Source organism: Lonchura striata, chromosome 5 (assembly GCF_046129695.1).
Source record: "Lonchura striata isolate bLonStr1 chromosome 5, bLonStr1.mat, whole genome shotgun sequence".
Lineage (NCBI taxonomy): Eukaryota > Metazoa > Chordata > Aves > Passeriformes > Estrildidae > Lonchura > Lonchura striata.
The window spans coordinates 10,489,634-10,514,738 of NC_134607.1; the positions used below are offsets into that span (position 1 = coordinate 10,489,634).

General features: G+C 46.0%; 1 long non-coding RNA gene across 1 annotated transcript; it reads left to right on the forward strand.

The window, feature by feature from the left end:
• Positions 1-1,364: 1,364 nt before the first annotated feature.
• On the forward strand, positions 1,365-23,850 carry LOC110472946 (uncharacterized). The gene is made up of 3 exons (XR_002465786.2): positions 1,365-2,135; positions 17,820-17,881; positions 18,472-23,850. It is a non-coding gene; the product is annotated as an uncharacterized LOC110472946 (long non-coding RNA).
• Positions 23,851-25,105: the final 1,255 nt, after the last annotated feature.

Consider the following 25,105-nt stretch of genomic DNA (forward strand, 5'->3'; position numbering starts at 1 on the left):
TAGTGTGAATAGCATGGGCAGAAAAGGGCATAAAGGGAAAGAAGCACATGGTGAAGAGTGACCTGCCTTCTTGTACAAGCTACAAACTCTGACAGGCAGAAGAAATCCTGCTTGGTCACCTGAGTCTGACAGGAAGGTAGGGAATTCCCACTGCAGTTTTCATTTTTGGCCAGCCAGAAGAATTACAATTTCTGTAGCATCCCTACCATGGAAAGAGCCCCATGTCTGCCAAGTTATTGGAGAATGACCCGGTCTTCAGAAATCATAGACTCATAGAATCACAAGGTTAAGGGATGGAAGGGACCTTGAAGATCATCCAGTCACAACCCCCTGCAATGTGCAGGGACACCTCCCACTATCTCAGGTTGCTCAAGGCCTTATCCTTTACCTGGCCTTGGACACTTCCAGGGTTGGGGTAGCCACACCTTCTCTGGTCAACATGTCCAGATGCTTCAGAGCTCCCACTAGGAGCAGTATCGATGTCACTGGGACACCTCTGCTCAATTTTGACCTCTTTTCAGCAATTTTGCTCACACCTGGGGCCATGGTATGTCTGCTTTTGGCCACCAAGCCTCCCGAGTGTCTGTGCTGGGCAGAGTGGGGTCCCAAGGGCCTTCTCTCTTCATGCCCAGCACAGTGTCTGACAAGACAGGGCTTCCCTCCTTGCATTATGCTGTGCAAATAGGGATGGGGGGTATTTCCTCTCTTCCCTGTGGAAATAGGGATGTGGGCGTACTTTCTCCCTTCCCGTGGAGCACCTGGCCCTGGTCACTGTCTGGGACAGGCTGCTGGGAGGGTGAGGCACTGCTCTGCTCCAGCGCTGTTATGCCGACATTGCTGTCTCCCTGGTGGGCTGTAGTCCTGTGATATCTTTCCAGCTGGGAACATGCCCAGGACAGAGTTTTAGCACCATCTGCCACTTGAGTTGTTTGCAGCTTTGGTGTAACATTACCAAAAATAAGGCTGTTTGAATGAAACAAGTGTTGGGAAATGAGCTGTCTCTCTCCTGCTCTCTTTATCTCTCCCCACTGAGGGTGGCGGAGTGTGCAGCAGAAGGAGCAGAGGAGTCTGGTGAGGGCTGAGTGGGCACAAGCTCTCCCTCTTCTCCCTTCTGCTCCCTGTCAGGGAAACAAAAATCCTTATACCTCCCAGAACATGCTGGCTGCGGGATTTGTAATCTTCTCTTCTTCACCCCACCATTCCCTCTCCCCTGTCCCGCCACGGTCCCTTGTCCTGACCCTGCATTCCCTTGTCCTTCCCCCTTGCCACACGGTCTGGTCCCTGCCCCCCCCCACCACCTTCCCCCTCGACACGAGGTTTGTCCCCGCCCCCCCCCCACCTTTCCCATCACTGTCCCTGGGGTCTCTGGGGTTTCCCTGCCCCTGTCCTGTTCCCATTGGCCATGGCTCATGTTCCCCCCCACCCCTGGCATGGGGTATAACCAACCCCTGGTTGGTGCCCCGGTGGTCTCAGGAACACGCATCCATAATAAACACGTGTCTCTACCCGAGCTCCGTGTCGCTATTTCGTCTGTTCCCGTGCTAGAACTGAGCCTCGCAGAGCCGAAGGGGAAAGCGGCCACCGCCTCTCCTCTCCTCCCACCGTGCTCCCGCAGGCACCTGCCCAGAGCCGGTGTTGCATGGCAACAAATTGTAGCAGAGGATGGTTGTTTCCATTGATTTGTGAAACAGGGGAGAGAGAAAGAAATTCTGCTGCCGTAAGAGCTCTGCAGACACTAAGAGGAGTGACGTGCCGGGTGGAAAACAAAACCGAAGCTCTGGGGACCCTCTTCCGTCCTCGCCGGTGTGCTCTCTACCCTGCCCGGGAGCAGCTGCACTGCGGGGGCAGCCGGACTGCAGGGGCCGGGAGCCGGGTAGACTTACCCGAGGAACAAAGAGGACAGTTTGGCAGTGGCTTGATGAACTGAGCTCGAAGAGTAGCCCATCAGAGGACAGCATCTGAATGGAGACCAGAGGCTGACAGTGGCCAAACCCAGAGTTTCAGGGACGAACTCTGGTTAACAGGAACATCCAGGCTTCTGGGAGAGCCAAACCATGAAGGAATACGTCCTCAGTTCAGCGCGATGTTCCACCACCGAGGAGAGAGAGAGAGATTTCACCACCTGAGCCCAGAAGGTAAGTTGGGTCAGAGCAGGGTGGGACCCTGGTGGGTGGCTGAGCTACATTTTTTTCTTTTTTTGTGTTTTAACCACCGTCCATGCCCAGACGGGGACTGTAGCTTTGCATGTCCCTGGCGGCCGGGAGGCTTTTCCTTTTCCGAGGAGGACGCAACCTTGCTCGGTCTTTTTGGGGTAACTCATACTGGAAAGCTCCTTCTCTTTCTCGGAAAGCTGCCTTTTCTACCCTCTCCTCCCTATTCTGGGATATGGGGGCAGGGGGGGTCAAAAGGACACCAATGAGACAGAATTGTAGATGGCAACTTATCAGCTATGGGAGAATTGTTAACATCCTAAGAGAGGTCCTTCGCATCATGCATTTTGTTGGCTTCCAGCCGCATTGGGCCCCTCTCCTGTAGTTTTCCCCCTCAGCTTCTGTGAAGCTTCCCCTTCTCTTTTCCCCACAGACTTCCCCAAACCTTCTCCCTTGGGGATGGCCGCGGCCAAGCTGTTCCAAGAACCCTGCCGGACACTGTTATCCTCCCTCAGGGGTGGCATTGGCCGTGCCTCCCTGGGCGAGATGCAGTGCACCTGGCACCCCCTCCCAAAATGGCGCTGGCCACACTACAGGGATCCCATTTTCCCACCGTAACCCTTCTCTTCCGCTCAAGTTTTCTCGCCAGCCCCACCCCTCCCCCCAATGGCCCTGCACCATCCTGCAGTGGGCCAGCCCCTACTGGGTGGGAGGTGAGGTTGGATTAATCCCTCAGTCCCTCTTCTAGCCCCCCCTCTGATGGGAGGGATTGCTGGAGGGGCCCCTCCATTAGAGGACCTCCCTTTGTAAGAGAGCTTTCCCCTTTGCTGCGGGGGGGGGGGAGGCCCTTTGACGGGAGTGGAGCTGGAAACCCGGATCAGAGCTCCACTGTTTCTTTCCCCTGAAATGGTGGTGCCCAGGTTCACCCTTTATCCCATCTCCTAAATGTACCTTGCCCAAATTTCCCTTATACAAGTTTTCCCCATTGCTTGTGATAATTTGGAAATAACTTTTTGGATTGAGTTCTATCTTATAGAAGGAAAGATCATCCTAATTACTGCCCACAATGCTATGCCAACTTCGAAATCAAATAATCAAATTGGAGAAACCACGTCGCTGTTTGCTGCCTGCCTCTGCTCTGCTAGAATTCAAAAAACCACAAGCATTGCATCATGAATCCTGCTTTCATCCTCGAAACAGAATGTGTTTATGATAATTTTGTACCCTTTATCTTAAATTGTAAAGTGAAAAAGATTTTTGCCCCATTCATTGTAACTATGATTGCTGTATCACTTTCTGATGTCTCTCGACTTACATTTTCTCAGTAATTCGTAATGTTGCTAATTTGTTTTTACCTCAGAACTCCCTTTCCTTTATGTAAATTAAAAAGATTGAGCTGTGGGATTTGTAATTTTCTCTTCTTACCCCTCCCCCATTCCCCCTCCCCCCGCGGTCCCTTGTCCTGACCCTGCGTTCCCTTGTCCTTCCCCCTTGCCACACGGTCCGGTCCCTGCCCCCCCCCACCACCTTCCCCCTTGCCACACGGTCTGTCCTTGCCCCCACCCCCCCTGCCTTTCCCATTGCTGTCTCCGGGGTTTCCCTGCCCCTGTCCTGTTCCCATTGGCCATGGCTCATGTTCCCCCCCGCCCCTGGCACGGGGTATAACTGACCCCCGGTTTGTGCCCTGGTGGTCTCAGGAACACGCATCCATAATAAACACGTGCCTCTACCCAAGCCCCGTGTCGCCATTTCGTCTGTTCCCGTGCTAGAACTGAGCCTCGCAGAGCCGAAGGGGAAAGCGGCCACCGCCTCTCCTCTCCTCCCACCGTGCTCCCGCAGGCACCTGCCCAGAGCCAGTCTCGCACGGCAACAGCTCATCAAAAAACCCGTCCTGATTTCCTTTGCCAAAAGGAACTCTCAGGTTCAGGTTCCCACCCCTTAACCCATCACCTCACACATTGAAAGAGAAGAAGGGAATCAGGAGCCGAACACGACATTAATCAGATTAGGACCTTTCTTGGGACACCATTACTTTTACTTCTGTTTCCCTGTTTCAGTTACTTACCTCATCTCTCCTAAACACCAGGGGCAGTATCCCAGACAATGGTCTGTAACTTCCTTCACAGCATAGATTTTCTAGTCTCCAGCCCAAATGTTTACTTGTAGTTCCGGCTAGTCCCCAGCTGAAGCAGTTAGTCATTTGGCTGGATATCTTTGTACTGTTTGTACTTTCATCAGGGGCTGCAGCAAGCCTGCACTGTCAAGGGAGACAGCAGTTTTTTTTTATCCTGTGTCCACATTTTGAGTTCTGAAACAGCTCAGCTGGGACAAGTTAAGTCTACAGGGCATGTGCATTGCTGCAGAAGTGTCAAGGAAGATTAAAAACAGGCACAGAAGTATGACTGCTAGAGAAACCCCCAGAAAATGCTAGAGGGGGGCCTTTTGTCTTGGTGCAAGGTAGATGGACATTACAAACTCTGAGCAAAAGACCACCTTCATCTGCTGCTTTTCCATTCCCACAGTGTGTCTTTAGGTTACAGGCTGGGTATTCGTGCTTGGTAGTAAAAGACAGAAGCCCATTTTTGCCTGTAATAGAGAAAAAAAAGGAAGAGCATTCAGCTATCTATTCAGGTTAGAAAACACCATGGCAGTGGTGATGTAATCAGTTTATTAGCACGGGTGTGTAATGGAAATGCCACAGCAAGGCTTCTTACACTGCTGCCCCTGGGTTCCCTGTCTGGCTGAGCAGAAGAGATGGATGAGAAGTGACATCAGCATTGTTTTGTTAGAAGAGGAGGGGTTGGAGAACTGAGCAGTGGGAGGCTGGACCAGCCTTCTGGCATTTCAGAGTATTAAGGCAGAGGCAAAGGAGGGAGTGTTTCACATGGCACATCATGAGCAACGAGGAGTCAAAGGCTGGGACAAAAGGAAAGTTTAGTCTCAGTCTCAGGAAAGATGTTCTGTCAGCTACTATATTGTTGACTGCTTTTCCAGGGAAAATCATAAGGACAGGATTTTTTAAAACAAAATGGGATAAAGAATGAGAAAATTCACAACCCAAACCAGTCCTAAACTGGCTCCCGCATGAACAACGGATGTTCCTTCCCTTCTTTCCTGACCTGTTGTTCTTGCTCCCAGCTAATTCTTCCCTTTAACCCCTGTTCATAAGAACAGCCACAGTGTCACTTATGCCTGTGGATGTGACATGTCTCCTGCTTGTCCCACTCCCCCTCTGCTCGATGCTCTCCAATCTCCTTACTTCCCTTGCTCTCTCGTCCTCTCCCACTCTGCTGCCTGCCACCAGGGTCCAAACTTCTGGGGACCTCCTGCTTCTGCTTTCATCTCTCCCCCAAATTTCTGTGAATTTCTCAGTGTGGATGACTGCAGTGTTCCCATTCATGGGTCACTGGCCAGGAGACAGAGTTTTCATCCCTGTAGCTACATGAACCTGGCTAGGAGCAGAGAAGGCTGTGATCCATACTTTGCTTATATGAAGAAGCTGAGAGGCAGCCAAGAGAAGAGGTTTACTTGAAGTGGGATGCAGGAATGGACTGACTCAGTTCTCTGGTATTCCATCCCAAATCCTTTCCACTGGCTCATGGTTCCTGCACTCCTGCCTGACCTATTTGTCAGGAAAGCCTGTAATGTGAGAACACTCCCACCATGTTAGGCAGTACAGAGGAAACAACACGATAAAGAGGGAGATCAGACTGAGGTGTGAGGCTGGAAACTTCCCACTTCCCTCTGGATCAAGCATTTAAACCATTGTTGCCATTTCTTGCAACAAAAGACACGTCACTAAACAATAAAAAAGGCACATGTAGCATTATTTACCAATTAAGGAAGTTGGAAGTCTCCATAAAACATTCCCTGGATTTGAAGTAATCATGTTTTTCAATGGAATATTAAAAAAAAAAAAAAAAGACACACAGCATCTTTCCTGAAGTCTAGGCAAGAGGCACATATTTATTTGCAGTAGCAGCACAGACAGTACTGACTGTAACTAAGTGAGAATGCTAAACAGACCCAGTTTCCTTGCTGGCTTCTGAAAACAGGGATAAATTCTCCTGCAGAAAAAAGACAGATGGTGTGGGCATTGCTGAGATCCTGGCTTTCCAGAATCAGGAAGCTGTACAAATCTGGAGGTTCAGCGTGAAAGATTGTTAATTAATTATTATCATTGTTAGGATGTTGTCATGCTCTGTCAGTGGTGCTGAGGTCTGGCAGAAAGCTCAACCCTATGGCCAGGCAGGGTATTTCTGGCATGGGACTAATTTATCCTCTCCAGATGACTCATGTGCTATTTCTTATGCAGTGGAAGAGCAGTCAGGCTGCTGTTGTCACAGAGGTAGGGAATGCTAAAAAGGATTAGAAAGCAGGATCTTTTACAGTTCTTCTGGAGCACTGGATTGTGCTGTCAGAGCATGAATCAAGCAGCATGAAGGTGGTGAATAGGCGCAGGTGATTAGACAGGGAGATGAATCAGTGGAAGGCTGATTGGTGGCCAGACTGGGGAAGAAGGCAAACTGAAGAAGGTCAGTGAAAGTAGAAGCACAGAGGGAGAGTGGGAATAGAGCTGGGAGGTCTGGTTGTCTTGCTGAGAAACAGAGATGAGAGCTACTTTAGCTAAGTGGGAAAAAAAAGGCCTAGAACAGGAAACCAGAAAAAGAAAAGGGATAAAACAGGACAACACAGGGAGGAGCTTGTCTAATGGTTTGCAAGAAATACCTGTCCGTGGAGAACAGTCCCCTCAAACCTAGAAGGGAACCAGAATTTGTTGTTCTCCTCCAGCTGACAAGTCTCAGTGAAACCTGAGGGCAGCATGTCCTGTCTGTCTGTGGTACAGGGACAACTTTTTGACTACCTGATGCTTAGTTCATGTGACAAAAGTGTCCTGGGCATTGGGAAGCTTTTTTACTATGAGGCAGACTGACCACTGGCACAGGTGGCCCAGCTGGGTTGTAGAGTCTTCATTCTTGGAAATATTCAAAAGTCATCTGGACATGGTCCAGAGCAACTGGCCCTAAGTGATTCTGCTTGAGCAAGGGTGGCTGGACCAGAAGACCTCCAGACATACCTCCCAGCCTCAAAGAGTCTGTGATTCTCTGGTTCCTGAGACTCTCTCAACACACTGCCCTCCTGCCTCTCTCTACATCATGAGTTGTTACACCAGCTGATCTCTCCTCCCTCTTATAGCTGGACTTGTCAAGCTGAAGGACTTGAGAGGCCCAGAGTATTGAGGATGACTCTCAAGAATTCTGTAGCTCACATAGTTGAGCAAGTGCATGTGTATGATTCTAGTTGTTTCTTTGTGTGGCTGGCAGTGTTTCTGGAAAGGCTCATTTTACTTCAGTGATCATAGATAAAACAGCATCCAATCCTGGTAAGAGATATGCCTGGAAAAAAAATATCATGGCAGCCAGATGGCCAATTTCAGTGACTCACAAGGGCATCCCAAAAGGCTTCTCAGTGCACATCATAAGGGTGACATAAATATTCCTTTGATCGTCTCAGAAATTGTATTGTGATATCTCTCTTGTTTGATTTGAAAACAGCCTTTGTCCCATTTCTCAAGTACTTCAGGCTTTTGCTTCTTCAGTTTTTACAGCATATTGAAATGCTCAAAATTTACCCGTGGCTCCCAAAATTTGCACAGATTACAGAATGGGGAGGAGGTGGAAGAAGGAAATACATCCTTTTACCACTTCTTCTAATGCTGGAGGCTTCTTTCCAGTCAAAATATGACATTGTCAGGTTTTCTTATCTCAGGGATCTTAAACGTGTTGTGTGCTTCAACAGCCTACTGGCAAGAGATCTCACTCTCTCTGCTGTGCTGCAGGGAAGCTGCTGATATACTTAGAGCCTGATGACTGTTGCTCCACTTGAGAGGTTATACAGCACAAAAACATTGGGTCATTTGCCACCTGCTCCCTCCCAGCCTCTGAAGGAGGTTTGTGGGTTACTACGGTGCATCAGTTGTGTGCAATATGACTGCTGTGGCACTTCACTGTTATTTTTCTTAGTTCTTTCTGTTGGTGTCCTGAAAACTTTGCATTAGTCATCTTGGAGGGGGAGAAACCGCAACCCTCTCCCTTCACATTTTCATGGTCAATTTTCCAGCCTGACTTTTTTTCAAGATGCAAGCTTTAGATACACACATGAATTTTTTTGCTGTCATGAACAACCAGGTCAGGAAATCGTGGTTTGTAAAAAAATTGGGTCATTTGGGCTTCCAGGTTTGTGGCTCACTTCATTTTGCTGCCAGACTACATAGCACTGTCTTGGCTCTGCCATGTGAGCCATGACTGCTCAGCACTTCTGGACATTTGGGCCATTTACTGGTAGGGGATTGAGAAACAGATTTAAATACCTGATTTCTAGCTCTCTAACTTTAGAGAAGGTATCTTTGGCTTTTGTGAAGGACACCTAACACTGAACAGTCCTTGCTATTTTTAACAAAATTGTAAGAATAGGGTAAAAACCTGGAGGCCCCTTTGAAGTTCTTTGGAAAATCCAGGGTCTCTAAACTGATTTTTTATCTTTCTCAAAGGCATCCTTAGGAACTTTTTGCACTAAACTGTGGAAGACAAATCTCCAAGCTATTCTGGATATAATCCCCTAAGGGAGTCAGGGCTTGACAAGGCATTTATAGGCAAAGAGCACCACTTTTCCTCTCTGTCCTTGCTGGACAAGTAGATGTGCAATGTTAGAGACACCCAGCACAGGGGCAGGTGCCAGACTCTCCCCAGATCCTTGTTCACCCGCACAGTGGGCTAATTTCAGGCCTTTACAGGTGGCTGCTCATTAGGAATATTAAGTGTAATGCATAAAGTGCTGGGTAAATTGGGCCTCTGAGGTGCTGGGAAATCAACACCACGGTTTGTGGTGGGCATAGGTCTGGGATCAAGTAAAGAAAGCAGAAACACATCCTAAACAGTGCCTCTTTCTTATGTATTAGTCTTCAGCCCCCCCTGTCTGGGATGCCCCCTGGCTTGGTCTTTGCTTCACAAACATCATATTCAAAGCCACAGAGGTTTCAAAATAAACCACAAAAGGAGGGAGTTAATTTGCCATTTGGTTTTTGGTTATCTCAGAACAGATCAGCACTGCTGCTGGTTAGGATCACTACTAATTTCCAGGTTCCCCCCACATTGCCAGGTTTCCCTCTTCTCTGCAACCCCTCCCTAATTTTCTCATACTTTATGTCCTCCCTGGCCACTCTTCAGTTGCCATGTCCTGCTCATGTAGTGTCACCCCATTCTGCCAGCAGGACAGAAGCTGGGTAGGAGTGGATCAGGGGCCAGGAGGATGCAGAGACCTGGTGCTGCTTGTTCAGACAGTCCAAGAGGCAGCAGTGGGTTAGGGGAGCCAAGCTGTGCCTGTTTTCATGCCTGTTTTCATGTCTGTGTTGCCCCTGCACTGACCTGTCTGTGCTTGGGGTGTGGAAAACACACAGCTGTGTTCCCACTGTGCTCCTGGGAGATCTGGCTCGGCCTGGTGTCAGCTCATGAAATCCCTGCAGACCACTGCTGTGGTGTCTGTGTTCTTTTGTTTTTTCCTTTCCCTCTCCCTGTGTGATTTGCAGATCACACAGTCTTGGCATTATCATGGCTTTCCTTGTTTCAGGTTTTTATTTAGGGAAAGATTTCACAAAGTGGCCCAACCCCTGCCTTTGTCCCCTCTTTGGGTGACATGTACTCTTTATAATAGGAAGATGGTGGCCTCACCATTGAGGTCATCCCTCCAACATCACCATGGCCTTATATCAGCCCCCCCATTCCCTCTTATTTCCCATATGATTCAGTAGGGACTGGGAGGAAGGTACTCATTTTCTCTGAAAATGGTGCAGGTTGTAAGCAAAGAGAATGAAAGAAAACCACCAGTACTGACCTCCTTACCCTGCTAAGCCATAGCACCACCAAATAATCAGCAGGGAAGTACACATCAAACACTTGGGATCATGCAGGGATTTGTGTAGTTGGTGCAGGAAGTAAAAGGCAGAAGAGCCTGTCTCTGCAGGAGACCTGGCTGGTGTGAGGTAAGGGCAGAACAAAAAGGAAACTCAGCTGTCCCTGATGTTTCCTTAGAAATACACCCTTGAGTGAATGCCAGTCATCCCCATGGCACAGCTTAAGGTTGAGGGTGAATTCCTTTATCCTCCTGCAAGGCCAGTGCTTTGCAGTCATAGTGTGTTTGAGCTGTAGTAGTAATGTTATTTGGAAATACCAAATACACTTGGTATTTCCAAACCAAGCCTTTCATGTGAGACTCTGAAATTCTTCACTGACCACACAGGAAAAAAGGATCCCCTTTCTTCTAACAGTCTAAGACTAGATAGAGCATGGTGGAAGGAGAAGTAATTCAATACCCCAGTTCAACAAGGGTTTTTTTTTTTTAATAATTATAAGGTATCTAAAGGCTATTTCTAAAATTCATATTTCCAAATCCCTGCACGTGAGCCTTTGACAGTGCTGGCTCCTCTGTGACCTGCTGGTCAGCTGTGCCTGTGGTGCCTGGAGTCTCTCCCTGTACCCTGCATGCACTGAGGGCAAGCTCTGGGTCAGAGCCCTTTCCACTCATAGATGACTGCTTCACGATAGGCTGGAGCCTCAGATGCTTTGGTAAAAGAAGGAAGATAGTATCAAAGTCTGGAAAGAAAGCTGATTTTCCATTAAGAGCCATCTAGAGTCTAGAATTGTACTTTATGTCTTACTAAATGACACTACTGTGTTCTACTCTAGCACAGAGCTGCCTAGAAATAGATTCAAAGGAAAAAAGGAGAATTAATTACAGAGCCCAAGGTACAGATGTTCAGCCAGCAGAAATCATCTTTCTGACATGGGAGTTCCTTGAACTGAACACTTTTACAGCCACTGATCTTCTGACCATCTAAATTGATTTGCACAGAATTAAATAATAACAATAAATTAGAATATTAAACAGATATTTGGCTATGCTTTACTTGCTGTTAGAAATCTGTGGTGAACTAGAACAAGACCCTGTCACCTGAAATTGGTATCACAGCTGTGATTGCCAGTGAGGAGCCCATGGAGGAAGCCACTATGTTCTTTAAGTTCTAAAGAAAAGGGACCAGATTTGACAACTGCAGTGCTGAAGGTGGAGACTTGTAGATGCCAAATGAACACATTCTTTATCCTGGCACAAAAGGCAAAGCCTTGGGCATATCTCCTGCTGCAGCAGCAAGGACAAAGCTGGGTTTGGTATATGTTATGGAAAAGGCTTTGGCTAAATGCAGGGAAAGCAGGGAGAAGGAATCTGTTAGCTCCTGGAGGATGAGTTTGCACAACAGAGGTGGGATTAGGGTGGACAGCTGCAACAAAGAGCAGAGGAAGAAGTGAGTAAAGAAAGAATGTGTTAAGAGGAAGGAAAATCCTTTTGGTCTTGGCTGTATTAATCCTGAATTGTCAATAAGAAGCATATGAAGGGTAAACAGATGCAAGGGGATGGCACTAAGAGCGGGAGATGGGATGGGGAGGCCTGTGCATCTGTAGCCCATCAGCTCCAGGGGTGCAGCTAAAGCTGGGAGAGGGTGATCCTGAAGGACAGTGATGCCCCAGGACAGAGCCATGCCCCTCCAGCTCCCCTTTCTACCCTTGTGTCCATCTCTTCCAGCCCAAGGAATCAGTCCTGGTGCCCCCTCAACAGCATTTGGCCTGGTTTCCACCACCTCTGCTGCAGCCTATCCCACGATCTGGGATGGAGGGGTTTCCCAGCAGGTTTGATGCTTTTCAGGGCACTCTGCTTCCACATGGGGGTTCAGATCCAAGAACTGTCTCATTACTGGAGGGTGTCAGGGACACAGATCCCTTTGAGGGTGCTGGGTCTCCCCTTTTGGATGTGCTGTGGGTGAAGGGGAACAGTCTAGAGCAGCCTGACTGATTTGTTCAAAACCTCTCCCAGTTTGAAATTGAATTAGCAGGAGATCTGTGCTTTGTTTTGGTTCTTAAGTAGAAGCAGCTGTGTTGAATGGATGGGGAGGGGGAATAAAAAGATGCTACTAAATCTGCCTTACTTTTGGGCAACTGCTTGGAGATCTCACAGGGCTGGGTCCCTGCTTCCCATACTCTCCTAGTACCATGTCTTCCCAGGGTTTTTCTTTTTCAGTTTGAAAATATGGGTCATTGATAGAGCAGAAGTTACAACATGCTGGAATATGTAGGTCAGGAAAACTGTACCAAGAAAAGAAAGGGAAAAAAATTTTTACAACTGCTTCCAGCAGGAAAAGGCCACACTGGGATTTGGGCTTTTGAGTGGGATATCCTCTCCTGATCCAAGTGCCCCAGCTGAAATGCCCAGCAGATTGTGGCCAAGAATAACAGGAAGATCAGAGAAGGGGGAGGGGGAAAAAGGTGCAGGCAGAGGGTCTGACCAGCTCATATGTCCCTCCATTAGAGACTTATAAAAAGGGCTGGTATGAGCTCATTTTTCATGAGTTTTAATCCCTCCTGCTTATGATGCTGAGCCAAGGTTTTTTTCTGGAGAATCTGAGTCACAAGGCTTGCAGCTGGAAAGAGAGGATTGATAGCAGTGGCTCAGCAGGCACAATCACGTCTGGAGAGCTGGGAGGGGAGCAGCAGAGCCACCAGTTTTCAACACCACCACATATGTCTTTGAAAGAATGGGGCAAAAGTGGGACAATTACACCAAAAATTTTAGGAAGACAGCAGTAGTCCTTATGTCACTGTTCCTACTGCTCCCAAGAGTTTCTGGAGCAGAGGATTTTTACAAAAAGGGTTGTGTGTGTGTGTGCAAGCAGGGGAAGCTGGTGCTGTGATTTCACAGTAGGCTTAGCCAGAGGTATGCTTGGGAGCAAGATCTCTCATGAAGATTGGTGTCCCAACTTGTATTTGTCCATCTTTGGTTTTATTTAGAAATTTATGTGAAAGTTTTTGGGTTGTTGTTTGGGGGATTTTTTCATAGAAAGAGGGTTTTTTGCTGGAGCTTGACTGACTCTTGAGTCCTGTCCCCTGTGCTGCCAAGTCTGATATGTGAGCAGAAGGGAGGAGCAAGGATAGATGCTTTTGTCCTGGCTCAGCCTCAGCACATTCCCTCACGGTGTGAACTGGGATTCCTTTAGGCAGAAGAGCATTAAAGCTGTTTAGAATAAAACACAAGGCCCTTTCCCTGTCTCAGTTGGGGATTTGTGTCTTGCAGTCAGTATTTCATTAGCATGTTCCATAGCAGATGCTGATGAGGGACACAAGGTGCCTAATGTCCTGTTACATCTCTCTGCCTGCTCTTTCTGTCTGACAGTCCCAATCTTTATTTTCTACTATCCTCTTCCCAGAATAGATGGCAAGCAAAGGGCATTGTAATAACTAAATCTTGTTAACTCCAACAGGAGTCTTCTGCATTAATGACTTTACTATGAGAGTGGGAAGAACATCCCCCTGGTGTTAATCAGAACATGTCTCTCCTCAATCCTCACTGCAGACTGATGTGTGCAGCTGGTGTTTCTAATTAATTTTTAATTATGAAATCTGATGAAGGGCATCTGACAGTGTGCTGGCAAAGGGCGTTTACACACTGACAGAGCCCTCTCTAGAGCCCTGTGTGTGGTGAGCATTACTTACAGTGAATGAGTCTCTGACAGGTGGGGCACATGGCTTCCCTGGCCATGGTGGCATTGTCACCTGAGCAAAGGAATGTACCCAGACAAAAACACTTTCTGCAGCTCTCTTCAGACATTCTCTAGTTGAGCCACTCTTTTCTGCTCCTTAAAGGAATTTCAGTTTATATGGAAGAAGGAATTTCATTGTCTGTGCCACCTGAGCTGGTTGAATAAGGCAAACCCCAGGCTGCAGCCTGCCTTCATTTCAGTGCAGGACTTGGGAATGCCTGTGGGTGTTTCCTGCACCCTGCTATCCAGGCAAAGGATACCTGAGCTGGGAGGGGGCTCCTGCCTCCTTTGGCAGATCTGGGGGCTCCAGACCCCTGGAGGAGCAGGATTGGGACACACCAAGGGTCTGTGCTGCAGTGCAGGCACAGACAGAACACTGGACTATGTACAGCAGTCTCTTGGCTCTTCCCATGAGCCTGCACCCTACTCTTCAGCTCCTTCCCATGTCATTCCATCGCAGCTGACCTCCTCCAAGCATCCCCAGTCCTACAATTCAGTTGGTGCTCTTCTCATCCCAGACCTTCCTCCCCATCCACACCATACCATCACCTGAGCTTCCCCTGTAAGACTCTTGTCTCTGCCCTGTAGTCCCTGCCCTCCCTTCTGTGGGCTGGCATGTTCTCTTTCCTTCCTACTCTATTTTGCCAGTCTTGGCAAAACTGCTCAGTTATATCCCACTGAGCATCCTGAACCAGTAGGCTGGTTCCTTTGCCTCTGGTTCAAAGGTAGCTGTGGTCGTAGAGCTTATTGAGAGATGTTTTGAACTACTTGCCCAAAAAAGCTTCTTCTCTTTGTTACATCCTTACCTAGCTAAATCCCTTTTGAAAGTAGGACAATAGGCTCCTAAATCACTGAGAGATTATTTGGAAATGTTAAGTTAGGAGTTAGTGGTTAAATGAATCTGTCCTTAGATCCTTAAGAGGATTTGCCTTTCAAGTCTATTTTGCAAGTCAGGGAGGAAAAGTGACCTGAAGATCACTGACTGATAATGGTGTAAAGCTGAGGTAAAATGGAGTGAGCATCCAAGCCTAAATACATTTCCTTTAAGCACCTGGCTTTGCACTAAAGAGAATAACAAGCAGAAATAACATGGATTAAAAAAAAATGCAGATTCTTAATCTCTGAGGAAACTACAAGCAATATCAGGGGGAAAAAAAACCCATATTAAATTATATTATCTGAATATTCTGCAAATGTATTTAAATTTAAGCCATGGTCACCAGGTAGTCTGGTGGTGTGCATTGGAATATTCATCTCTAAATACCCATCTTCCATTGCTGAATGTGAGATAAAATCACAGAATTATGGTCTTTCATCTGGGTTGGACTGCCCTGATACTACAAGCATTCTATTGGCAGATCATCCTGACAAGCCTGATTTTGAACTTTAGTTTTACCCCAGAGTCCTCAGTGAATTTCAGTGGAACCAATTGTGTGCTTGTAAATTAACAACAAATAATATAAGTGTTGGCCAGCTTGGAACCGAAGAGTTTCCCATAAGGAATGGAATTGGTGCATGTAAAGGCATTCGAACCAGAGTTCATAACAAGGAAAAGCTATTTTACATCTGCTTCATACAAAGCTGCAAGAGTCCTACAATCCAAAGGTGCGGCAAATCAAGTTGACTGGGTTTTCCTGTGTTTCATTAAACCAGACTACTCAGTTACTTTCAAGAGCAGCAAGGAAACACTCTAAGATCCCATGGCAGAGGATGTCTGATGCCTCCAGCTGTGTGACACAAGCTGTGATGTGTCACTAGTTGGTAGCTCTGAGTTTACCTCCATGGATGACTCTTCCCATCATTATTTGGGAAGTGCCATTGTCACTTGCAGTTCACACACTGTTTTACTGCCTGGAAATGTGACCCGCACTGCACAGCTTACGTCTCTAGGGGATCTGTGCCAGCCTGTGAATGTCATGTCTGGGACCCTGTGTGCTCAACACAACCTCATATCCTTCCAGTGGAGTAAATACTCATCTACACTATTGTAAAAGTGAGAAGAATGGGTTCACTCATCCATCTAAGGGCTGAAAATTTTAGGAAAATGTGGTAATTGCAGTCAGCCTGGAAACACCATGATACAAACTTTTCTATTGCATTTATAAAGCAAGTTTCCAGTTTATCAGTGGAAATGGCTCAATGTCTCTGGGTTTGAAACTAGATTCATCTGGCAGACTTTAGGTCTACTGTTTTGCACCAAGTGCTGAGATAACTGTAAAAGTGGTAGCTTTTTCCCAAATTCAGGTTTGGTCAGAGTTCTGAACAAAGCTTTGGATTGCTTTGACACAGACCAGGTTAATGGAAGAGGTCTAAGCAGTGAGTCCTTCCTGGTCCCTCTCCTTCAGGCTGGAAAGAATTTGGACCTGCTTGTGATAATCAGCCTCACCTTGGGGCTGGCAGCTTTGGCAGAGATCTGAAGAGCAGCTAGGACAAGTTGTTCTAATCCCTTAAACAAGCATTGTGGATTTCTCTCTCGGGGTTCCTAGGTCAGGATGACCCCAAGAGAGATCGAAAAGAGTCTTTGCTTCCCTAACCCGAACGGAACCATGAAGGAGCCTGGAATGCGCCTGATTGCGCTTTCAAGGTGGTTTATTTCTTCTTATCTAAACATTCTTTCTCTGACCTGCCCAACTCTGGCTAGCAAGGAGGCCATGGCCATCTGCCCTCAAGCCCTGAGTGGCTCCTACATTATATACTCAAAACTATGTGAGTTTGTTTACAATTTTTTTACCAATTCCCTTCAGCTATGTTAGACTGTGAGTCTCTATCTTAAACCAAAAGAAAAGTGCCACCATGACACCAAGACATGGAGGACAAGATAAAGAAGAAGAAGGTTAGGACATACCCAAATTCATCCATCTTGTATCCCCTTGAACCCCATTCGAAAAATCCCAAAATTCTACTTTTCCACCCTGTGTTAGTTCAAATATCACACTAGTAAAACCCTTGTGACTTGTAATTCCTCATCCACAGTTGACAGTTTTCCACGGGCTAAAACTGAAGCCAGTGATGTTTTTGACTTCATGCTGGGGTCTCAGAGACCCCTGCCAGGGTCTAGAGACAGCCAGAGCAGCCAGAGGGATGTCCTGGACTCTGACAAGCATGGCTGGCTGCAGCTGCATGAGGCTGTGTGTACACAGCCTGAGGGCTGCACTCAGCAAGTGTCCAGATCTGTAGATGGCACCATTGCTGTACATCTAGCTGGACTCTTCAGATGACTAAATAAAGTCAGAAAAAAGGTTTAAAGTTACTCCTGCCATCCACAGGTAAGGTGTAAGTAATGTCTACTCCTGCAGACACCTTGGGAAGCTCCTTGGGAGGTGCTTGTTAGGGGGCAGAAGATGTCAAATGAGGAGAAAATTCCCCTAAGGTTTGTAACTATCACCAAGAGGTCAGGGGCAACCAAAAGAACAGCCAGAGAGTGATGATACAGACATGAGCTGCTCTGGCCAGACCCTGGGAGAGTCAAGAGGGAGCTCATTTCTCTCTGGGCTTTTTTTTTTTTGTTTTTTATTTGTCTCATACTACATAGGAAAGCTCAAAATAATACTTCTTCCTCAAAGCAGCAGGTCCCAGGTTCCTTCTCTGCCCAGCTGGGCATACCCTTCCTCTTAAAATTCCACTGCAAATGTCTGTCAGACCTGAAATCTCAACTTGTTCATAAGTGATTCACCCAGAAATTGCTCCATGGTAGGAATATCCTGATTTTTTGTTACAACTATTTGTACTGCCCATGCCCTTCCCTTCCTGGCTTTCTCAGCCCAGGTTGCCTCTGTCCTGCAAAAGTACAAAAATTACACCCTCAACAAGGGTAACAATGATGTAGGAAGAAACCTAATTTTAGGCTTCTCATCCTGCAATGAGCTCAAGGTTTACTCTGTAGAGTAAGTCTATGCAAACACTCATATTTTGACAACAGCAAGACAAAAGGTTTTGACAACAGCACGACAAAAGAATTCAAATTCCCCTGTCATCAGCTCTCAAACAAGGTATTTCTTTCTTTCCTTCTATTTTCCCAACTCTGAAAGGAGTGAGCTTGCTAAGAAGATACAGACCCTGCTGCCTGCAGTGGAACTGGGCTGCAAGTTAGGTGAGAATGGCCTGAAGCAATCTGCACGACTTCATCTTGCATTTCTATCCAGGGATGTGGGGTAAAGTCTCCTTTCATGTTACTGTGGTGAGATTAGAGGGGATGCAAGGTGCTAATTAACAGACACTTTAAATAATTTTGACATTTTTACTTTACAAGGCAATGATATTGAAGCTCCTGGGTCCAATACTTCTCATTAGTATGAAAATCAGATCAAAATGGACATCTATTTCTTCTCTGCTGGCAGATGGTATAACGGGCTGGGAGCTTAGCTGACATGCATGCATAAATGCCATACAAAACAAATTTTGTTTGGAAGTGGGTTCAGGCTGTTACATGCAGGAGATTTTTCAGAGTTGTCCTAAAACAGATTGCCCCAGTTTCACTGAGAGTGGGATGTCAAAGCACCTGGGAGGAAAGTCTGGTCCATCCATGTTATGTGTAAATGCAGTAATTGGCAGTTTGTTTGGGAGTTGAAGGCAATTCTTGGTATCCATGAAGGGAGTGGTTATGTAGTATTTCTTATTTTCAAAACAATTACTCATCCTCTCTACACACACAATTTGTAATGTGTGTTGTATTGTTTACAGCTCATCACTCAAAAGGGAGCAACTCCCTTAGGGATGGAAGCAGAGGGGGAAGGTAAGAGGAGAACACTGTAAATAACTGGGTATTTTCCCATTCTCAGTGTCCGGAAGGCTAATCCTGAGCTACCTGGGGTACTTGGGGTAGGGATCCCATGACGTAAGGGGGATTTTTGCTGCAGCAAAGAAAACAGAGCTTAGATATTTCCTTTAGTGTAAATAAATATGTGGGGGAACTTCCAGAATAAGCAGAAGCAGCAGGCATTGTGGAGCTGGGCAATTTTGTCTGTTAGGAAGATAATATCTAAATGGTCTAATTATAGCTCCAGTTCAGCATACTCAGGGAATCCCCACCATTACTCTTCAGTAGCTGCTGCTGTAAATTTACAGGACCTGCTTGATAATTTATGTTTACTACAAGCCTGTCAAACTACAAATTTTTCTGTGGGAACCCCGACCTTATTCTGGGTTCCCATGTGGTGGTGAAATTCCTCCTCCAACCCGTGCTTCCAAAGAAAAACTCCGCAGTCTCTTGTTGTTCCGTCTCAAGATGATTTATTGCTAGTTATCTAACAGATTATGTTCTTGGGCTGCAGCTTCTTGGTCAGCGGCCTGGGCAGAGGCACACACACACCCTGACATCCTCTCTGTCTGCTGTCTTCTTTTTCTCTCCCCATACCCAGGGCTGCTGCTATCTTTTATATGATATATTACGTATTACATGTTTATAGTTTTCCCCCAATACCTACTACCTATATTAAAAAGTGCTTTTCTACTCTAAACCAATCTGTGAGTGCCAACATCACCAAGAACATGGAGGTAAGGAAAAAGAAGGAGGAAGAACAGGATCAGCCCACTTTCCTCCATCTTAGAACTTCTGACCCCCATGTACAAAGTAAAAACCCCCCTGTACAAGTGCTAAAACCCCCCTGTACAATACTAAAAAAAATTCCCCTCTGTTTTGTAACTACTTTTACTATACTATCTAACCTTTTGTGACTGCTTGTTCCACCTCCAAAGTTGGTAACTCAAACTCAAAACCACAGCTGTTTTTGAGCTGTCTGCCAGGGTCTAAAATGCTTCTGACCAAGGCTTGGAACCTCTAAAAATGTCTGAGAGACATTTTGAGTTCCCACATTTTTCTGTTATTGAAAAAAATCCTCCTTTGCTGACCCATCCCTTCTCTGTCCTGTATTGAGAACAGTCTGCATTAGATGCTGACTGAAGCTCAGTTTCCATGAGCACACCTGTGGCCTCAGGAATCACGGAAGGACCACAGAAATACTGATGATGCTGTGCCACCACTTGACACACAGAAAGCCTTGAGAGATCCCCAGGGCACTCGGACCTTTAGGCCATGTGTATGGCAACCAATTCAATGCCTCCACTGAGCTTTTCTTGCCTTCCTCAACTCCTCTTCCAAGGGTGGATCACTTCAGTGGTGATGCCTGAGAGCTTCCAAAGCAGAATAAGCCACCTTCAAATTCTTTGACTCAGTTGATGGAGGACTCCCTGCCCTTAATTTACTCCCAATATTCTTCTCTCCCTCTCTCCCCCAGTAGAACATTTTGGTAAGGCACAAGTTCTCAGACCAATTATCTGCGTTCAGGTTTCAGTGACACATAGCACTGTACTTTGCCCCTGTTATCACCTACTTCTAGAACAGGAGACTGAAACTTGAATGAGATGAAGGGAGATAACAGGGCTGGTATACAGCTCAGTATGAACTGGTTGATATGGAGTCATTATTCATACTGGGAATTTCCACTGGAAGAGTCACTGAGGTCCTGTTGCTTGAAGGGTCACATGACAGGGACTCCTCTGCTTGTCTACCTTCCAAAGTTGCCCTAATGCAGCTGCAGTGGACAGGAGAAGCACAAATCTCTTGTGTAGGCAAGAGGAAGGAAGGCATAGTTAGAAGATCATTGGATCTGGAGAGTTACTGGGTGATCCTGGACAAGTCACTTGGACATCTGAGTTTCTGTTCCCCATGAATTAATGGATAAACAGGACTGCCCTGCCTCACAGGAGTGTTTTCAGGATAAATATAGCGGAGATGTGTGGGTGACACAGCATATTTATCCTGATAACATCATTAGAAAGGCCTAAAATCCACACAAATCCTGAGTGCATTACAGAGTTTGACAGCTTTCTTGTATGAATTCTAAATGACCTACCAAACATCACTTACTTAAACCCCTTCAATAAGTCTCTTTGGTGTATAGATTGTGGGATTTTTTTGGTTGCCATTGTTGTTGTTATTGTTGGTTGTTGGGGTTTTTTTTGCGTACACATTTGAGGAGAGGGGAAACAGCCCAGTTAGAAGCTGAGGGTGCAGTTGCACTGTCTGTGTCATTGATGGAATTATTGAAGAGCACCTGTCTTGAGCCAGAGCCCTGAGAGGCACCACTTGCCACCAGTGTCCACCTGTACATAGAGCCCTTGACCACAGGTCTCTGGCTGTGTCCCTCCAGCCAATCCCTTATCCACTGAATGATCCAACCTTCAAATCCATGTCTCTCCAGTTTGGAGATCCAGGATGCCATGTGGGACTGTGTCACAGGCCGTAGTAAGCCTTAGGCCTAAGGAGAAGTCCACTGAGATTACACCAGTTGGACTTCCCTTGAGCAGTGCAGGCACACCTTGCCCTTACTGTTGTTCTGCCCCATGACTTCCCAGGCACAGAGGTCAGGTTCTGTAGCTCCCCAGGTCTTCCTTTCTGCCCTTTCTGAAAATTGCAGTGATGTTTCCCTTTTTCCATTCATAGAATCAACAGAATATTATAAGTTGGAAGGGACTCACATAGATCATTGAGTCCAACCCCTGGCTCTGCACAGGACACACCAACAATCCCATCCTGTGTCTGAGACCATTGTCCAAACACTTGCTGAACTAAGACAGGGTTGATGCTAAGACCATTTCCTGGGGAGCCTGTTCAGTGGCCCACCAGCCTATGGGGAAAGAACTTCAGTCACCAGGGACTTTGCCTGACTGCCATGCCTTTTCAATGATGGAGAGTGACTTGGATCCAGTATCAGCCAGCTCTTGGGGACCCTGGGATGCATGTCATCAGGCCCCATAGATTTGTGCCTGTCCAATTTCATCAGAGGGTCTTGAGCCTGCTCTTTGCTTACAGTGGAAGATTGCCTGCTCCCAGCTGAGGATATCAGAGCAGGGTCAGCTCAAGCAGCTTGTGCAGAGCTTCATCCCGTTGGGTTTGAATATCTCAAAAGCCTTCTGACTTTTGCAGGGGAAAGTATAAACCTTAACTCTGGAGCAAAAAAAAATTAGATCACCTGAGGTACTTATGCCCTATCTTTTAAATTTACATTCAGCACAAGATAATGGTGGGCAAAATAGTTTTGATATCTGACAGAAGACTACTCAGTGAGTGTAGTTTGTTAACTGGCTAGGTAGGATGACAATCCACGGACAGGAAAAATAAATGATAACAAATACATTATAATAAACTATAATAAATAAACTAATATATAAATTATAACTTCATCCTAGACTCAGAGAGGATGGCAGGAGGGAGGGATATTGAAGTGAGAAGCATTGTTTTCTCCCTGGATACCCACCTGGGCAAAGCAGAGCTGATCCTGATGCTTTTCCTCACTGGCAGCTCTCTCCAGGGTTGTAGTTACACAACAGGTCACAAGGAGAAGAAAACCAGTCTTTTTATATCTCCTCACCCATCTGTACTTCCTTTTTTAAAATGAGTACTGCTAACAAATTAACAGAAGTATCATGTTGGCAGTATTTTTAGTAAACAGCAAGAGACTCATGTGAACTTGTTCCTGCTTGTCCTTGTCCCCTCTACAGACAACAGACTGAAGAGTTTTCAGGGCAGAATCTTTTCAAGTTCTTATATTTCTGCCTACCAAAGGGCTGGTCTGTACCAGCAGGCCTAGAGCTGACTGGAGAGGCAAGTGCTCTTCAGGTTTGAAGAATAATTCCACCCCCTTGAATGGTAATGCCAGGTTAGGATACCCAGAGTTCCAGGGATTGCCTTGCTATTGGATCATGAATGGCTCTGTACACAATAGCTGGCAAAAGAAGATGATGGAAATCCACAGGGGAATACAGGAAAAGAAAATAGAAAGTATGTTTATTAATTAGGAATGTTCCCAAGGGTTTCCAAATTGTCCTAAAATAGTCACACACATTCCTAAGGACAGTGCAAATGTGGGTGGCAAGATCCTCCTACTACTGTTTGAGGGGAAATGGGGAGGGAGGTGGAAAATAAACTAGAAAAGGTATTTTCATTTGGTTCCCTGACTTGGCTGAAGCAAGGCCACCACTATTGATGTTTAACCTGCACTGTTCAAGAGCGAATCTGCCAAGAGTTGTGTTCTAAGACTGGTTTGCACTTTGCCACTGCTCTTACCCTCAACACCACAGAAGAGAAGAGTTGACTGGGCCAATTCCTGCCTAGTGCTTCAGGAATACAGACTCCACTGCTCCCTGTAATCTCTCTACTCTGTTTCATAAAATCCCTTTTTTTCACACTTTGAGATGTCACTTCCACAGCACCTCTGGTTTTATAATGGCACCTGCGCACCCAGCCATAAGGTTCCTGATGTGGAGTTTGGCTGCTTGCCCCCACCCCACCTTTATGATGGAAAATTTTATCTTGGTGATCTTAATTTTCCTCCTAATCTTTTCCTTTATGTTCCTCACAATTTTAATTGACACCTACTACTTGGGACAACTTCTTCAGGGCTCTGCCCCATCTTTAATGCCAAAACACTTGTTTTATACAAAGAAATGTAGGCCTTGGGCTGGAGGAATTTATTGGAGAGGCTGAAGGAGAACATTGTTTGCAGCTCATTCTAATCTGCTGTTCTCCATCCATCTCCCTTTGAAGTCAAAATTCCTTGATTTTAATGTGAGTCAGGCTACTGCTTAAGAAGCCTCATTATTTCCTCTCCCTTTTGCTCACAGATTTTCAGATGCATCTTCATGTATTTCATCAGGGAAATTCCATGTGTCAGCATGGAATCTGTTGGTTTTATTTTGCAAAGATAGTAGGTGTTCATAAATAATGAACATACTCTGGGCTAAGCTAATTTACTGTAATTTTTGTGTTTCATGTTCCCTCGTTGAATTGTTTTGAATGAAGCAAAACAAATGAAGAAGTAATTACTGAGCATTTCCCCACATTTCCCAAGCTTCCTTTTTGAGTCATTGTTTGTGTGCCCTCTCTGGGAACTTATTTCTGAACTCTTCTGCTTTCTTGCTGACATGGTCTGAAACATTTTGAAATCTGCATAATTTAACCTACACACTTTTCTACTCTGGCCTTGTATTTGGTATCATAATAACTTTAAAAAGGTGATATTGCTTTTTTGCTTTTTGTTTTTGGTGTGGTTTTTTTTTTTTTTCTTTACCCTGCGGTTTATCAATAAACTGATTTTCCATGCCTACATTTCCCCACCAAATCACTTTATGACTTCATGAGTATAGGGGGAGGGATTGATAGGGGTGATTTAATTTAATACATATTTGTGTTCTGTTTGGTTTCTATCAGCTTCACTCTGAAACAATACAGATGAAATAGCTTACAATATATGGGTTTTCTTTCATTAGTCATGTTTTACATTCATAGGAAAATGGATCTTGTACCAAGTAATTAACATTTATGTGTACTGTAAAAATTAACTGTAGTCTACACACAAATAAAACATGTGTCTATGACACAAATTAAAACCACCCCCAAATACTTCATGTCCTATCTCAGCATCTTTTTTTGGCATGCCTAGCAATGAAAAGTCTTTTAAAACTTATTGGATTTGCCATGTGTCTAGTAATTCTGGTTTCTCTATACAAGCCTGACTATCTGCATGTGGCCAGAGATATCCCCCAGCCACAACGCTTCAGAGCAGGGGAAGGAAAAACAGCTCCCTCTTTCCAGTGGAGGCACAGGTCCTGGGGTGCTTGTGTGGTTAAGGATAGTGCAGCAGTTGAGTGGTGCTGAATAATGGTTGTAGGACCCTACCAGGAGCTGGTCAGCCTGATTTTCATGGATTTTCCATTTGACCTAAAGAGACAACAAGAGGTGCATATTGCAAGAAAAATTACTTATGTGTAATAAGAATCATTTAAGTAAACTGGTGACTCGAGTAGGCTGAGTAAGAGGATAAAAGTGGAAATGTAAGGTTTGTAGCCATGGCCATTTGTTTCTGAGAGAATCTGTCAGAAAGAAAAGTTCAGGAGCAGGCAGTTGCCTTTACAGGTTTTGGTCAGAAGTGGCTCTGGTCAGAAGTGGCTCATTCTGGCTGGGTTGTGAGGAGCAGAGGCGTGTGTTCAAGTGTGAAGTAAGGGGGAGTGTGAACCCGAGGTTCTGTCTGTGCTTGATAGTTATCCCCAGTGTAACCCCTGGGCTGGGCATGCTGCATCCTTGCCTCTGGCTTGGTACCAGGATGAAAGGCAGCCCTTGAGGCTGCAGCTCTCTCTGTGCTCTATTGTCAGAAGGAGAGGGAGCTGTGCAGGAGCACTGGGCTCTGAACAACAGTGTATGAGCGAGCTGAAGAGCAGCTCAGTGGGAATGGGCAGCATGGATACATTATTAGTGTCACTGTGCATAAACACAGAGTGATGCATATGGGAAAAAGCCTCCCATGGAAAACAATGAGCT